Source organism: Contarinia nasturtii, unplaced genomic scaffold, assembly GCF_009176525.2.
Source record: "Contarinia nasturtii isolate CC-2019 unplaced genomic scaffold, AAFC_CNas_1.1 Cnas_scaffold_533, whole genome shotgun sequence".
Classification (NCBI taxonomy): domain Eukaryota; kingdom Metazoa; phylum Arthropoda; class Insecta; order Diptera; family Cecidomyiidae; genus Contarinia; species Contarinia nasturtii.
The window spans coordinates 2,065,914-2,078,077 of record NW_022197885.1 but is presented as its reverse complement, the minus strand read 5'-3'; the positions used below and the strand labels follow the sequence as shown (position 1 = coordinate 2,078,077).

At 34.5% G+C, this 12,164-nt stretch overlaps 1 protein-coding gene across 3 annotated transcripts in view; it reads right to left on the bottom strand.

The window, feature by feature from the left end:
* The window catches only part of LOC116339906 (protein couch potato), a 172,157-nt gene that overhangs the window by 52,005 nt on the left and 107,988 nt on the right, over positions 1-12,164 (bottom strand). The gene's annotated exons all lie outside the window — the stretch shown is intronic.

The window sequence follows — 12,164 nt, the reverse complement described above, 5'->3', positions numbered from 1 at the left end:
TATTTACATTTTACTCTTTTGTTCTTTATGCGTAAAAAACAAGAACAATTCTTTGTCCGTGGTCCGTATTTATTCGGAGTTTTATCGCAGTCTTAAATCGTGAACATAGTCAAACCACTTTAAATGTACCGCAGAGAGAAAACCTCTAATCGTATTACAAATTGAAATTATTTGTTTAAAAATCATGCAAATTGTTGCACGAAAAGTTTTCTTTCGAAAACTTTGAATAAACTGACAGATCGAATTCGACATTCGGAAATATGCGTATATATTTCTCTAGCGTTTGTAGGAATGGACGTGTAGCTGCTTAAAATCACATTGAAATTCCCAGAGGATATTTTGTACGATGAAAGTAAATGTCGAATAAATTCAATACGAAAAGATTATGAGATCGGGTGCTTTGCTCATGGACATTTGCTTTTGATATGTGTAAGAAAATCGATAAAGCATTTAAGGTGTGCCATGGTGATGCGGGTTGCGTGCAAAATGTGTGTATGGCCTTTGTTTTGTCGATAGAATGTATCGTAGGTATTTTCTTTGTTCTAGACGGAAAAATGGATGCCATTGTCAATTATTCAGGCCATAGTTCTGGGTTCCCGAATCGCTTTATGCCTCGCCGGGAATTCATCGGAATAGAAAATTATTCATTTACGAGCTGCTTGCCATTTCATTTTCTTTTAATCCCTTGAAACGTTTGAATCATCTTATAGGGTTATAGATTCGAATATGCTTGCCTTGCATGCGCCTCTTCCTTGTCGGTATAGTGAAATGGGGCTCACGCACACAAAATTAGCTGGAAAATGTTATTTTTCTCGTTGCCGGCCGTATTTATGAGTTATAAAATTGTAAACAAAGCCATAAAATACAGTGTATTCGTTTTACTTCATCATTTGTTATAACAAATATAACATTTTCTCGAAATAATAACAAACACAAGGATTTATACACATTTTCTCATCCTTTTTCAACCATACGGACATTCATTTTTTACATGTCATGTGTACGCTTTCTTGTTTATGTTGTTACGGGGCATTGTTTCCGTGAATGTCGACAATAAATGTACACACACACATACTAGCGCCCGCTTGCACGCACACATAACAAAACCCATATTATTTGCGGTTTCACAACCAAAAATCACAGCCGAACTCAACCCCACAAATATCTTATATTCAAAATATTCAATGTGTTTGTGTTGTGTGTGATAATCACATATGCTTGCCGTTTCTCCGTCCACTTTTGGATTTTGGAGATTTGCTTGTACATTGTACAATTCAAACATTTGCGCAGCATATTCATTCAGTTTCGATTCACATAAAAGGAAGCGTCTAATGAAGAGTCACACGGAAACATATTTATACATATATACCGACTTTATGTAAATGAAAAGGAATCAGCACAAATCCAAATACCACAATTGAAATATCTATTGCTAGAAAATATACACAACAAATGGTATTGGTTCAGTATTTGGAATGTTTTCAAGATGGATGTGCATCGAATGCTTTCACAACCAACTTTCCATTCACATTCACTTTAAAGTCGTCTGTTCTCTTCCACCATATCGCCCAAAATTTCCATTTAAAATAATTGGTTTCCAAGAAAAAGCATCCATTTCGGATGGGTGTGCGTTTGTATGTAGCATAGCATTACTTTATTATGCTTACGATGAGTAAATACATGGCCAACATGATATAGCGATTTTATGGAGTGAATGACATGATATTTGTATAATTAAAACAATCAAATTCAATGCAAATTATTGTCGACGATGGTCTATCACCGTTAGTCACTTCAGTTTACTGCTGATTTTCCCAAAACTTATCCCTTTCGTACACATTCGTTGTATAACGAACGTGAGCACTGCTGCTGCACATATTCTATCCTAATTATCTTAGATTCCAAGATTCACATGTAAATTTCAACCGAATCATAGATTCAAGGCGCGCATTACTGGAGACATTCAAAATATTTACTGTTTTGTTGTGTAATTTAATAAAATGGTGTAATTTACAGTCAAGTCGGTTTGCTGGTTACTGCAAATTCAACATATAAATCTACATAATTAAAATGGCAAAATATTTGCACGGATTCACACAATGAATCCGAACAACACTGACGGACGCACATGAATTTCAAACGTTGGGTGTTTCATTTATTTTTGATTGGGATTCGTTTTGCATGAGGATTTGTTATGCAATGTTTGAATGTTTATCGCAGTTAGTTAAAGTCAGAAATGATCGACTCAATATTCATTGACCAACTGATTCTAGTTCGCTAATCTTAGAGAAATAAAAAACAGTTCACCGAAACCCATTTCCATGTTTTTGGGTAACAAATTCACACGTTTCCGCATAATTTTAAGACCGAATTCTATTGAATTTTCATTCGAAAATCTCATGCATTCAACCAAAAAATGTATGAATCTTAATTCTGGTTTAAGTTCACTGTCGTAAAAAACCAGTACTGAAAGTGAGCCTCTGAAGTTGTGTTTGCCAATGTATTCAGTAAACAAGTTCAGCAACTAAATGACATTGCCGATTGATTTATTGAATTTGTGTGCTATTATAAATTGAAAACAATAATGTTTTAAAATGAAATTGAATATATATATGTTGCTATTTGAGTTTGTGCCGTAAAATTTAGTGTAAATATTGAAACGAAGGTTTTTCATTCGACAATGAAAGTGTAACAATGTTTGTTCGATACGGAGAAAATATGATATTTTCAGATAGTTCTAGTAATAATCGAAAAACATGTTTCGGTCGATGGAAACGTTTCAATATTTGTAGAAATTTGTTATTTATTTTTTATCATTCGAATCAAGCAATTGTACATCAATCATTCATATATTAGTCTCATCAAATACAAGTGAATAATAATAAACAGAACATTGAATGTGAAAATAAAACAAAACAAAAAATATATATATGAGCTTATGATTTTGATGATGTACAGATGCGTATTTAAGCTTTCGACAAATCAGAGATATTATCAGTGAGCACTTTTGATTGAGCGTAACAATACAAAATACGAAGCAATTTTCTTGATGTTTATTTAAAGGCGAATGATATTTTTTTTCGTTCATTTTTCTCCATAGAGAAATAGGCTAATGTGGATTGATCGAGCAAGTGAGCGAAATAACAAGTAGCTGCATTGCATTACGTATGTGTATTTATTTTATATGTTTGATTCCCCGATGAATAGACGATAATATAGAGCATACAAAGTAGTAGTAATGCTGCATTGATGTAAACAAAACCACCAATAGTTTGGTTGGTGGTGTGATAACAATGATTATATGGCACGTAGTCTTTTGGTTTGTCGGCGAGTTTATCGAGAAAAGAGAATAGAAAAAAGCAACACACACACGCATACATAATGGAATAGGGCACACCTTGTGACTCATTGTAATCATCATCAACACAAGCAGCAGGCAACCAGATTGGCGGTAACATTACAAAATGAAAAACCCGGAAAATGGTTTGCGTTATATAACGAGGCTCCGATAACACAATAGTATAACTGCAGTAATCATAATAATGATGTGGGTTAATTTTAATCATCTTGGCACCCAAGCCCATCATCGTCGTTTTATTCATTCTACGCGTACACGCACACACACACGCATGCACACAACGAAAGTCATTAAATTATCCAGGCGATAATGTTTATATTGACGTGATGGTGCCAGCTGGCTTAAGGCAAAAATCGTAAAAGAGATCTATTTGCTTATTTTCTCATTTATGCAGAATGGTCCCTCGATTGACAACAATAAATGCAATTTTGACACCCGGAATTTTCGAAACAATGACATTGTCACAATTAAAGCACATAAAATCAAACATAATTGATACATGGTCACCACATTGTGTGTGCGTCTGCATGTTAATATGAGAGTGTATTTATGTTGAAAATTTAATTAGAAGCCATTTCCTGAACATCGAATTTTATATATATTGGGTTCGATTCACTTCGATCTTGTGGTCTATTGGTTTGAGCCAATGATATTTCAAATTGTACATCACATAAATGTTTGATTATATATATATTGTTGCTGAAGAACTTCGGCCCAAAGATTACTTAGATGTGATAAATAGATGCACATATTATGAGATGTTGTGGTTTCGCGCATCAATGAAAATATACCATCTATTCGAATGTTAATGTTATCTGATTTAATATCTATCACGCGGCACATTCGTCCAGTTTGATAAATTAATTAAGTTCCGAACAATATGGCGCATGCCATAAATTTTAATCAGAATGGACTGAGAACACCAACGAACTACTAGCACTTCACTTGCATCAGATTAAATTGATGGACATTTCAAGTCAATTAATTCTGTTTGTTGTGAAAACATTCATTTAACAATGACAACATTTTCAACAAGATGTTTGTTCGCCTTTTTCTTTTCACTGTACATCCGCAATTTCTAAATGTGTTTCTTCAGTTTGTTGAGCTGTGAATGAGGCGTGGAAAAGTTCTTGATTGCAACACAACGATGTAATCTTGGCAACGTATAACGATGATCCCTAATGACACACACTGGATTTTTTTTTCGTTTGTTGTTGCAACAAAGTTGAAAAAAAAGTTTGGATTAAAGTGAGTTTACAGACATTTCAAACGTAACAACTTTCAAACGACTCGATTGTTCGTTTAAAATTTCCCACAAACAAAAAAAATATTTCTTCTGACCACCCGTTGTGATGTTTCCATTATCATAACAATTGATGTAAGACAAGAATTTCTGTTTAAAATCATCAAAGAAACAAATATTCAGCCAAAGTCGTTCAAGAATCATTGAGAAAATTCCACAGAGAACATGAAAAAGAACGTGGCTATTGTACAATACGCGTTAAGGAATCAAAGGAAGAATAATCGAAACGAATGAAAAAAATGCCATGAAAATAAATCAAAGTAACATGTTCACGTGCAATTTCGTCTTAGGCAATATTTCGCTGTATTCCGTGATGTGATACCATACAACAGGGAGCGTCTTCAAACACTCTTATGCCGTTCACAGTAATGTTCAGAATGTAGAGAGGGAAAAAACGTAACGCACCTAAAACAATATTTTCATTTCATAAAAATACAATTTACAGAAGTGTGCACATTAATGTGTGCAACCTTCGCACAACATGCTGAAATTCGGTGGAAAATTGAAAAAAAAAAAAAAAAAACAGAAAAAACAGAGAAAAAGAACAAATAAAATGAAACGTTGATAAAAAAATTGAATGTTAAGTTTGAATAGCAAAATTATATCACGAATAGTTCGGATGTTCTATTTGGTTCGGAAACCGACAGCGCGCAATCATTTTCTGTTATGTGCATTTTGGTGTGCTGTGTTTGCATTTCATGAATATCGTACGAAAAAAAAGAAGAAATGAAAGAAAAATCGAAAATTTCTCGCATGCCTGAGATGTGTAATCTCATGTCGTGTGAGGATTCAAGTTGGGCGCACATATATGCAATTTGCAGCGGCTGGAGTGCGTTTTTTCCGTTCTTCATAAAAAAAAGTTCCATTTTTCATTTCATCGCTGTTGGTTTTCGACACGAAACGAACCATTGAAATGAACACACTTACTACAATCCTAATAGATTTTCTGTGCCCTTTGCATTTCTTAATTTACGTACGTTTTCGTAGTGTTTTCCATGTCACTCTTGTTATATTTTTTTCTCTCTCTCTCTCTCTGTCGCTTTATCTGCCGTTGAAGCAAATATAAAACTCTTTACTACACATGTTCAATGCGTCACCGAGCAGCAATAAAAAGCAAGCAAACATACAGTAGCTTATGCCATATACAGAATACCCTTGGATACGGGAAAAACAGCATTGTAACCGCCAACGATATCACGAATAAAATGCCAGAAAAATATATAATATGCAAACGAACTCAATTTACTAGATTTTTTTTTTTTCATTTTTTTGCTCTCTTTCAATCGATGCATAACATTTTCAAATCTCGAGTGAAATATTAAATCCATTTTCTTACTTGTGCGATTTTTTTACGTCGTGTTGTCAGCGGCATCAGTGGAAATCGATCGATGATTTTCATATTTGATTCGATAGAAGCCCGGAATAAAAAAAATGCGATGTGGAAAAACACAAACGCGACTGAGCCATGATTTTATTGAAATGTAATGAATGCCAATATGTATCGAGCTATTTTTTGTTGGGTAAATGTGATATGTAAAATAGCTGCAAAAGTAAACAGCATTCGGAGTGTAGATAAAGCTACTATAATTTTGTGGTCGTCGTTTTTCTGAAGTAATGTTCATCATATATTCCCGGGTCGCTTTTATTGCATTGAAATATAAGCTTTCACTGCAGGCAATAGCGGGATAAATATAGTGCAAATTAGGTTGCAATATCCATCAGAACTGATGGGAAAAAAAATTAATTAAAAATTATAATGTTATTTACTAAGAACAAACTTTGCATTTCGGTGCATCCACTTTACCGCTTTGACGGCAGAAGGGAAAGTAAGCAAGGATTTCTATAAAAGCAGAGATATAATTCAAAGGCAATTCCCAGTGTGTGAGATTTTGTGTATACTGTATATCCTGGTAAATTAGAGTAGGTATTATATACAAAAGCCTATTTGTTCAGATGTATTGCGATAGCTATATCCAATTCAATCTATATTGGCCGATAAATAAATGCTGTAAACACATTGAAAAAGAAATTGCCATCATGAATGTCATTCGATGTGAAGAAGACGAAAAAAGAAGAAAGTAATGAAAAAATATCTCGTAGAAAATTGATTAAACTCTCGCAGCCATGCAATATTTCGTTTTTTATTTGGAAAAGAATAAAAAGCCTTTCATTTATAACGTCCGATTTCTACTGTTTCAATATTTGAGCACCGTACAATTTTCGACCAAAAATATATCAGACCTATAAGGTGGTAATCTTTTTATGTGTACATTCATTGATTATTGCTTCGATTCGCATGTTCGTGTCGTGCCATCGGTCGTTTTTGGTTCAATCAGACTGAAAATTCATTGCTGCACGATAGTGTCGTGTGCGAGTGTGTGTATTGGAGTAATGTTATGCACAATGACCAGTTTTGGTGTTTTATATAAATTTGTCTTTGAAATTGTACGACGACATTTTCGATAGAAAGGAACGTATTTTCAATGTGAACATAGGTAGACAATTTTAGATTAAGCGATACATTTTTTTCCCTTTTATGCGATGCGATACCGTAATCGATTCCACTTGTTCTAAATTGCATCGCATACATATTATATTAGTATATATATTACTCTGCGCACGTTGGAATGGACGTGAGTGTATTTGTGTCGTTAGTTTATTTCGAAAATTTGATAGAGCTTGAGAAAATTGGCCGGAATTTATGTTATTCGGTGGTGCTGTTGATCAAATTGATTTGTGTACATTTTTTCTCTGTGTCTCTTTCGTTCACGTTGTGTTTCGTTCCAATTTCCATGTGGCCTATAGGGCTAAAAATCCCAATTATAGAAAGAACATCGATTCTCATGAATACACATGTATATACGGCGCATGCAAATGGTCAAGATATGTTCGACAATATGTGACCGAAATATCTGATCAATGTGCCTGACAGCCAAATGCTCTATCGGATCGAAATGAAAGGGAAAAATCGACTTTTCGTTCCACTCTCGCTTGAAATAAAAATCGTGTTCGCATTCATTCTAGGCTTTCTCTCTCTCTCTCTTGATATTTTTATTTCAACATATACATCCGCGCAATGATATGATACTATTTTCGAAATAGTACGCTCGTATCAAATGGATAAGAAAACGGATGTGTTCTCCCGTTCGATACATTTATTTTCCATCTTTTTGTGATTATTTTTTTCTCTCGTTTCACGTTTTTTTCTTTGCCATCCCATCACCAGTATGGAAATGTGCGAAAAGATTTTTCAGTTTGCTTTCTTCTCTGGGTGCTTTGGCATTTTTAGTTTATTGACGAAAATATATGTGTGTTGCATGTACTTATTATTTGCCGCTCTAACAAGCTCTTGATATCGAAAACCATTTGCTGGAAGTGTGTGTGTGCAAGCGTGGAAAATAACACGACGGAAGCGAGTAGCTAGCAAACGATGTCAAGAGAGGGAGACAAAGAAAGAGAAAAGAGTGTGCGAGAGAGAGAAAGAGGCGATACAATAACTCGTTCAATACATGGTATGAAGAGAGTGAAATTGTGAATTTATATGTATTTGTGTAATCAATCAAGATTTATAGCCGTTCGTTATACGTTTTCAATGGTGTGCAGTGGCGTATACACATAAAAACATATTTATCAAATGTACACATTCTCAATCTTAGAAAGCCAGCCGCAATAGAAGCAGGAAAAAAACCCAACTTCTCACATGATCCTCGATACAAGATACGATGTATTCTTTATTGGAGCACAGTGTTGAATTTATTTGATCGAAAAATTACCTCGTTCTTTTTCTCACCGTATCGTATCGTTACGTTTGGCAATTTCGTGTCGAGCTTATTCATCGTGACCACGATGAGAAACAAGAACGAGATGAATGAATATGCTCATCTGCTTCAATTCGTTCGCTCGTCCACCCGCATGTGTGTGCATGTCTCTGTTTGACATTAAGAGCAAAAGAATGGGCCATAGGGAGAGCAATAGAAAAAGAGAGAGAAAGGAAACATTGAAGTACCATTTTAAGTTGAAACACGAACTTTGCTCCACAATTTATCTAAATTTTTGCCAAGAGAAAGAGAGTGAACGAGAGAAAACTGAAGTAAAAACCCATTTGGATGGCGTGCTCATTTGTTATATAGTAGACAAACTCATTTGAGAATGGATAAATTGGAAGGATCCAATGCTTACTAGTTAGAGTGCATAGTTCGCAAACAAACCAAGTACGGTTTTTTTTTCTCGCTCCAAACCAAGACGTCTGATAACAATGACGCTGTAAAAGTAACGATAAATGTGCAAAGGAAACAAATCAACAAGCAATCTCTCTAATGAACAACGATCAAAAAAGCATCCGCTCTTGCTTTTATTCTCAGTCAGTAATAGAAAATGGAAAAGAAAAAAAAGCGCAAACACAAACTAGAATCTATAGCAACTGACTGATTGTTAAAGCGTATAAAAACCACGGACAGCATTCCATTCAACACAATGCGAAATGAACAAATAATACCGGCGAAAATTGAGTTATATGAAGCGAAGTGAAACAAATTATCGAAAATTGGAAACAAATACATTTCAGGATGGTTTTGGTTATTGTTTTCGGTTCGGTCGATGACCATTATTCGAGCAAAACTTAATTTTCGATTCGAATAATGCACACAAAACACTCTCTAACTAGGTCGCCATTTCTTGTAATGCGTTTCGGGTTTTTATTTAATGTTTTTCACCACGATCCCTCTTCATTTGTGAGCTAAACGAAAGGGTTTGTATTTGTGTCCCGTTCTCTCTCTCTGCTCTGTGTGTTTTCGCATTTTCCGTAATTCTTAGTTCAACGATGCCCCATCGAATGTGTACGTGGCACTTAATGCCGAATGAGAGAATGTCATTGTAGTATTTGTAACAACGATAAAGACACGAACACAACGGGCGCCGTTCATTCTTTCCTGGCGAAAAATTCTGTATGCATTTCGAGCAAAATGATGCTAGATAATGTCTAGTTGTATGTGTGTTATTCGACAAACGTGATTGTTGAAAAACTAACATTTGATATGCACAGTACACATTAAACCATTTTACGGGTTTCCTTTTTACAAGCACATTTGCAGTGTGTCCTTAATCATGGATCTCTCTTTTTTGCGCTTACCATTTTGTGTTTCTTCTTTTCCCAACCAACCATCAGCATTCATGACAATTTTCCGTTTGAAAATTGTGTGAATGTGTGAGTGCAAGTTTTCTGTTTTAACCGAGCGTCGTCATTGTTATCGGTTGTGTTGTCAAGGGTTTTGTTTTCATTTTTTTTTTCTTTTGCGTTCTCGGTATGTGTGGTGCAACTAAGCATATTGTTCCGCTGCTTGATCTTGATTTCAGTTTTTATATGTGTATAAGCGCATTCTTTTGCGATTTGCCAACGCGTAGTCGTTCATTCTCTTCACTTAGTTTTGTGTTTTATTCCGGTGACTTTCATTCTGATGAAGGAATTTGAGCACCACCAACAATGTTCGTTTCATTTGGTTCCTGTACACAAAGGCCGGGCACATATATTTCATCGAAAAACGCATAACATGAACTGCACCAGGAGCGAAAGAAGAAGAAGAAAAACTAACGAGAACTAATCGCATGTAACAAATATTTATATTATTTGTGACGACATTGTTGTTTCGTTCCAGATCAAAAACGGGAAAATGTTTGCAAAAATAAAGAAATGTGAATATAACAAATAGCTCATTTGAGCTACGGCAACCGCACACCGCTACAAAATATTGGCCAATGCATTTTTAAATCATTCGCTTACATTCTCACCGATTTTTGATGTTTTGTCATCATTTCTATGTTGCTTATAAATATATATATATTTTCTTGTTAGTTTCGTGTTGTTTCCAATGGAGAAATCGCATTTCTTCAGCACAAAATAATGAGATGAAATTCAACATTGTATACATAAACCGTGACATGTTTGCCATGTATATAATAGTTGAAATTCTTCAAGCAGACTGAGCACAAAATTCTATCTCTTATTGTAAACATACGGTGTTCGAAGCGAAAAGAAAAATAAAATCCATTTTTGGGTTTGATGAAGTTTGGCGATAAGTTCGTGCTTGTAATAAAATCCAACGCGAGTGAACTGCTAACAAACGAACGAGTACATGTGAACGGATTAAAGTGAGCTGAAAACGAAATAACAAATGACATATTCTGGTGAAAGTCTTTTTCTCTGTCTTCTTTTGCTTCGATTTTTCTCTTAACGGGTGCTGTTGTTGTTGGTGTCGGTGTTTTTTTGTTATCATATGCTTTATTTTCATCGATTCCCATTTGCACTTCGAATGGAACAAACAGCGTGTTCAGCGTATAAAATTCAATGCAAACAATGACATCGTTGACGGCTACTAAACGACAATATGCTCAATTGTTGTGTTTTGAATAGTAGTTGTTTCTCTCTCCATCTCTATTCTCGTTCTTTTTCCATATGCTGTTGTATTTGTTTGTCGTGCTTGAAAATTGTTAGATTTGTTTGGCGTAAGTCGATCGATTCTTTTTTTGCAATGCAGTGTGAATGCATCAAACGAATTGAACCAAAATAATAATAAACAAACATGTTGAATGTTCGGTTGTTTAGTGTTGGCTGCAAAATTGAATCGAATGCAACAAAATATCAATTGGAATGAAATTATATTATTCCGCATAAAAGTGTGATCACTGATTTTAAAATGGAATTATTGCTTGTGCCCTGTCACCGATTTCTCTAATACACAATCGAGAGCAGAGAAAAATAAAAAACGGCAAACAAAGAAGAAAAAAATGTGCAACATTGATCTCATTGCGCTTGTGACATGTCGTTTGCTTTGTGTGCTGAAGCATTAAAGTATAGTACAAACACTTGGCTACAGCACATTTTGCTCGAAGTGCAGCTGAAGAGCGAAAAAAATACAACGTAATCGCTTTGAACTCGACACGATAAACTATTGTTTGTGTGTGCAGATACGTTTATAGAATCAATTTTAATCATTTTCATTGGGTCGATGACGGGTCAAAGAAATGAAAATCTTGCATGAATCGCTCCTTTTTTATATTTCCACTGACTTTCTCTCTCTCTCTCTAACACTACGAATGGGTGATTTTGCTAGGGGGAAAGAACAAAATTTATTGAATTTTTATTTGGGGTTATTGCACGAGTATTAACATCTATTTACCGTATTGAACGATATTTACCGTATTGAACGATATTTACAAATATTGAACGATATTTACAAATATTGTACGATATTTACAAATATTGAACGATATTTACAAATATTGATCGTATTGAGTCATATTGTTGAGACGTAAATACTTGTCAATACGTGTAAATACTTGTCAATACTGGAAATGAATGTAAATACGCGTAAATAAAAATTTCGTTTGTCAAACCTAATGTCAAACTGTCTTATCGACTGAATTATTCATACAAAAAACTCTAAAAAGTATACTTTTTGTAAATAAAAAATAAAAATAAAAATTTTTTTTAATGTTTTTTAGCGGAAA